The 5882-nt window shown below is 42.6% G+C and overlaps 1 protein-coding gene across 2 annotated transcripts in view; it reads left to right on the top strand.

Moving 5' to 3' along the window:
- The first annotated feature begins 2966 nt into the window (after positions 1-2966).
- DENND2C (DENN domain containing 2C) overlaps positions 2967-5882 on the top strand; it is an 85338-nt gene continuing 82422 nt past the window's right edge. For both annotated transcript variants that reach the window (XM_009428709.4, XM_009428704.4), the window contains exon 1: positions 2967-3095. The gene's annotated coding sequence lies outside the window, so the exon portion shown is untranslated. The remainder of the gene's footprint in view (positions 3096-5882) is intronic.

The raw sequence follows: 5882 nt of genomic DNA, 5'->3' as shown, positions 1-5882 counted from the left end.
TTTCATTGTAGAGTTTGAATAATAATAGTTACCTGTTATTGAGTCCCTACTATAAACCAAGGAAAGTATTAGATGTTCCACTGATATTATTTCATTTAATCCTTCTCACAACCTTTATAAAGTAGATATTATTATCTCCATTTTGGGGGAAATTAGTACACTAAAGCTAATAAGGTTAATAACCTGCACAAGGATATACCTGGTGAAGGGTAGCAGTGGGAACGTGGGTTTCTCTGACTGCAGTCTCTATGACTTTCAGGCAAAATATCTATTAAAGCTGGGCAAAAATACAAGCAAATGACTTTTTGGGAGATAGGCTTCTGGTTTATAGAATGAAATTTGCTTAAGGCACTTAGAACCATTAAAAAGTTCTTTGACAAGGTATAAGTGAATAGTGGCTTTTTTAGACAAAACCAGAGGGCGTACCTCAATATAGAAAATCAGTATTTATGAGTTATTATATTGAGGGAGAATTTATCTTACAAAAGGATTCTTAGCTTTAAGGATGTAATTGACAATAAGATTATAGTGAGCTCAACTGGTACATTTTAAATGATTTTGCTTACCAAAGTAAAATGTACATATAACTTTTAAGAAGCATGCCTATTACTTAAGGTCAGGTGAAATTCCAAACGGGCAGATGATACTTCCACACATACAACTGTGTTGGCATCTAGTGGCTGGGCTGACATTTCATTCAACTTATTCAATAAACAATTATTGATCAAATAGCTAAATTATCAGGTACTATTCTAAACACCAAAGGTATACAGAATAAGATTTCATTCCTATCCTCTAGTTGTCCTCAGCATGAAGTTATAGTGTGGCTACAAGTAAAAAATAGAATTTTGTGAAATGTCTTCAAAAGTAATGAACTTTTTTCTTTTTTTTGAGACAGGGTCTTGCTCTGTCACCCAGGCTGGAGTGCAGTGCAGTGGTGTAATCACAGTTCACCGCGGCCTCGGCCTCCCAGGCTCAGGTGATCCTCTTACCTCAGACTTCCGAGTAGCCAGGACTACAGGCACATGCCACCACACCCAGCTACTTTTTTGAATCTTTTGTAGAGATGCGGTGTCACCATGTCACCCCAGCTGGTCTCAAACTCCTATGCTCAAGCGATCCATGTGCCTTGGCCTCCCAAAGTACTGGGATTACAGGTGTGAGCCACTGTGCCCAGCCTGAACTTTCAAATGGAAAAAAAATTGAAAGCAAATTTCTGCACGTTTCTATATTCTACACATGCAGCCATAAGCATAGGTGTAACCCTGATGGCATGTTTGTACTAGCTCTGGTGTAAGAATCTCTTCCTGATTTCTGAAGTTGAAGTTTTGTTTGTTGAGTATTTGTGAACCCTTTAAAGAACCAGATTTTATTTTACCTTGGCCTCCTCATCATCAAAATAGTACAAATTGCTACATTAAACACTGTATTCTCAGACTTCAAAGGGCATTAACTACCATTATGTATATCTCCATCTTACCCATGAGAGGGCAGTAGAATACATACATGTGAATTCATTTATTTATCTATAAATTTGGTTTCATACGTGATACTTGGAATTCAACCTGCCTTATTTTGCCAAATAATCTTCCTGAATGCAGGGGTCAAAAAATACATTTCTGGGCTGGGTGCAGTGGCTCATGTCTGTAATCCCAGCACTTTGGGAGGCTGAGGCAGGAGGACTGCTTGAGCTCGGGAGTTGGAGACCAGCCTGGGCAACATAGCGAGACCCTGTCTCTACAAAAAAATAAAAATAAAAATATTAGCCGGGGGTGGTGGTGCATGCTTATAATACTAGCTGCTTGGGAGGCCGAGGTGGGACGATTCTTTGAGCCTAGGAAGTTGAGACTTCAAGTGAGCTATCATTGGGCCACTGCACTCCAGTGTGAGTGACACAAAGAGACCCTGTCTCAATAAATAAATAGATAGACACATTATATAAGAATTATTTTTTTTGGTGGGGGAAGCCCATAATGATCAGTGTGCAAAATTTACTACAAACAATATCCACATTTATTTCCTCATTGGGACATGATTTTTTTTAAGTATGTCATTACTTTTTTTTCCCCCATCATAGAATGTAATTTCTGTTTTACTGTCTACAGGTGATAGTTTCACAACGGTTTGGGATATGCTACCTTTATTGTTTGGGTTAAGTTTGCTTGTGACAGTCATCCGTGATACGTAACTAAACACCTCTCTTTCTGGTAGTCTTCTATTTTGGTACCTCTGTGTGAACAAATGTAGGAAGAGTTTGGTCACCAGACCCAAGAGGCTCTGGCTGGGTGGGGTGGGGTGGGGTGGGGCGGGGCGAGGCGGGGTGGGGTGGTTAGCGAGTGCCTGGGAAACAGGCTCAACTGATCCTTGTCCCGCAGCCTCGGTGAAACTGGGTTACAGCTTGCAGTAGGCACAACACCATGCACATACCTAAGCAAGAGCGTGTTGCAGGCGGAGCGCTTAGGCATGTGTGTCTCAACAGGGCGTGGGGGCTGACCTCACGCACTGGGAGTATCAAGGCACCCCCGTTCTGAGATTCCAAGCCTGAGGTGCCGCGAGAGTTATTTGCTTCTCTTGACGTTTCAAGTTGGCACCGTAGTGCAACTGTTTGCTCACTGAAGTCAGCCTAGGAAACAGTGCTTGGATTCCCTGATTAAGCCAGGCTTTATCTTGTTGAGTAGTTGTGAAGAGTAAACCTTCACATGAAGCATAGGGCCGTCTCCGTGGGGCCGATGCGACGGCAGGCGAAGGCGATGGAGCTCTGGCTCGAGGGCTTGGCCGGACGACGGTGACACTGGTCGCCCGCCTGCTGGAACTGCAGTGACCGAGGTCCTGGCAAGGTTCTGGCCATACAGCGGACTTGAGGCGTGGTGGTTCCCCTCACCGCCGGCCGGGGCGGTGTCGGAGGCGGGCATAGCGTGAGGGGTGGGAATAGGAGCCAATAAGAACTGAGCCTTGCCAGGGAGGGCGGGGCTAGGGGGTGGGGCTGCAGCCGGGACGGGGCCTTCGGCTGGGCCTGCGGGGGCGGGACGGAGCGGACCCGAGTGAGACCCGGGAGACTAGCTTGGCCACAGGAGACAACGTTGAGGTACAGACAGGTAAGAGTCGGGGTGATTCGGCGCGGGGTTTCAAGCCGCAGGGGCTTCGGACTCTCGGGGCTGTCGGCATCACCCTTCTGGGCGTCGGGTGCGGGGCTGTGGCGCCGCGGCGTAGTCCGCGGACGGTGCGAGCCGAGCTGGCGGAGGTGGTGTCTCCGCGCCCCGCTGTCTCGGCACCTCCTCCGTCCGGAGGAGCAACCGGTTGTTGGGCCCAGCTTTGGGACGTCTCTCGTGGCCGCACGGGTTGTGGCGGAGCCTGGCTGAAGACCTCCTCGCTACCTCAGGGGCTTGGGGACCCCTAGGCTGGGCGCCGCTCTCTGCTGGGGAAGAGGGAGGGAGCGCCCGGCAGCCTGGGGAAACGCGGGCTTTCTCCAAAATTAGCCAGTGAGCTTGAACTTCGACATGCTGGGACGATGCACTTCCAAACAATATTTTGCTTTTTTTGGTGTTTTGATTCTTAACAGCATCTAATACGCACAATACCGAAAGTTGTCAAGTAGAATTTTAATTTAAAAGTCTGACAGTGGAACACCTAAGAGCTTTTGAGTAACTAGGGCTGTATAGCAGCTGATGATTAGATTATGAGTCAAAAGGCTCAAGTCTAGGGCCAGAACCCGCGGAACCAGATGTGATACCTCGGCCAAATTAACTTCCTGGGCCTCTCTTTCCGTAACTGTGAAACTGGCAAGTTCATGCCTATGGGTATTCTCAGGGTCAAATCAGATGAGTGACAGTATTCTACAAATGTCAGATATTTGAACGTGCGTGTGGAGCGTGTATATTCTGTGAAGCAACTACTACTTGCCTGGTACATAGTAGGCACTTTACAAACGTTTACCCTAAAGCTAGTGATTCTTCTGCAGTGTTTTAGATAAAGTGATAGATCCTTGCTTACTGTGTAGATAAGTTGTTTAAACTTTTCCCACAAAGTGACCCCCATTGTTTGAGTGTGTCCTATTTTTAAATGATTGATGAAATTTTCTAGAATAGCACAGTGGTGTTATCTGTACACTGTTGCTGAATCATTTACCACGAAGTCTGTAGCAATCAAATAATCTATTTCTTTGTCTTAGCTAAATAGTTGTAGTTTAAGATACCTGCTAAAGTAAGCTGGGAATATTGCTCCAAATCAAGACTTTCATTTGTTTTTGTGAATTGACGGGCTGCTTATAGGAAGATTTAAATCTTCCAAAATATTGTTAATATATAGCCATATTTTTTCATACAGCCTTTATTATAGACGTTTTTGTTCTTTACTATGGGTATGTGTGCGAGGGATTTTAGCGGGGAGATGGGAAATAAAAAAGAAAATGGCAGTTTTGTAACCTGTAGGCTTTTGCTGGGGATACTTGTAGGCCTGTTCTGAGTTTGCCAGGCAGAAACCAGGAAATGTAGTAATTATGTGTCTTGGTCTTTCATTAGTTGGGGTGTGTGTGTGTGTGTGTGTGTTGAATGTGGCAGTACGTTTTTTAAATGCAGCAATAAAGGAAGAATATTTATTTTTCTTAATGACAATAAGCAGTTTTCTAAAGCTGGAAATTATATTACTTTTAAATGGTCTGTAGTGAGTCTTAAGTTATAGGCAAGAATTTTAGACCACTGGATACCAAGATCAAATTAAATGAAGTAGTAGAGGGAAAGTTACTAGTGAATGTAATTTTTGTGTGTGTTGCTTTAGAAGTTTTACTTAAACATGTTTCAGCAATTCAGTGGAGGATGGGTCTTTTGAAGCTACTTTAAAACATGAGTTTTAAACGTACTCCATGTATAAATTTTTCTGTGATTTACAATTTCTTGATCTTGGAGGTCTGAAACCTTACATTCACATTGTTTTTTGAGGGCCTGCTACACAATAGGCACAAGATTATATTTATGTAAGAGCAGTATGTAATTCCTGTCATCTAGGAGATGCCATTCTACCAAGTGGGCTAAAATAAGTACTGAAAAAACAAAAGCTGTTTTTAAAGCGGATGGTAACAATAACAACATCAGCTATCATTCATTGGTACCTATTCTGTGCCAGGCAGTATTGTAAATTCTTTACATGTATTAGCTTACTTAATCCTCACAACAGCACCATGAGGGATGTTATTATGATTATCTCATTAAGAGGCATAGAGAGGCTGAGTAACTTTCCCATGATTAGACAACCTAGATAGCAAAAGTAGGATTCAAATCAGTCATTCTCCAAGGACCTGATTGTAACCTTTGCGCTATACTGAGTTTCAAATTCTGTGAGTGAGATACAAATGACATCTAATAGGTATTTTAAAAAGAGGTCTATAAAAAACTATTTCAAAAAGAAGGAAAGAAAGAGGAAAAAATAAACTGGTATTGCAATACCAGTTTTATTGCAATTAAAACGATGTAATTATAGTTTATCTGTAGGAACCCTTTTTTTGTTATTGTTGCCAGTGAATGACATGGGGTTGATTCTAAGCTCTCAGTCCCTCAGTAACAACAGTTATGGCATTATCTTAACAATATGAGGTGCTTATTTTTCATTAAAAAGCACCTCATAACTTCTTTCATTAAGAAGTTAAAAATATCTGTTCTCAGACTGTAAAGTAAGTATTAGATTCAAGAAGAGAAAATGCTTCCCTGTCTTTAAGAAGCTTATAACCCAACATGTAAATAAGTCTCTACAATTTCAGCATGATAAGAGCTGTAAAGAAGTATAGATTTAGGTACTTTTGAAGAGTTGCAAGAAAAAGAAAGAAGTATAGATAGAATTTAACCACTGATGAGGAAAAATCATTCTGCGTGTGGTAGGGAGGACGATTAGAG

Source organism: Pan troglodytes, chromosome 1, assembly GCF_028858775.2.
Source record: "Pan troglodytes isolate AG18354 chromosome 1, NHGRI_mPanTro3-v2.0_pri, whole genome shotgun sequence".
Lineage (NCBI taxonomy): Eukaryota > Metazoa > Chordata > Mammalia > Primates > Hominidae > Pan > Pan troglodytes.
Note: the sequence above shows the minus strand (reverse complement) of the source record. Positions and strands in the feature narration are given on the sequence as shown.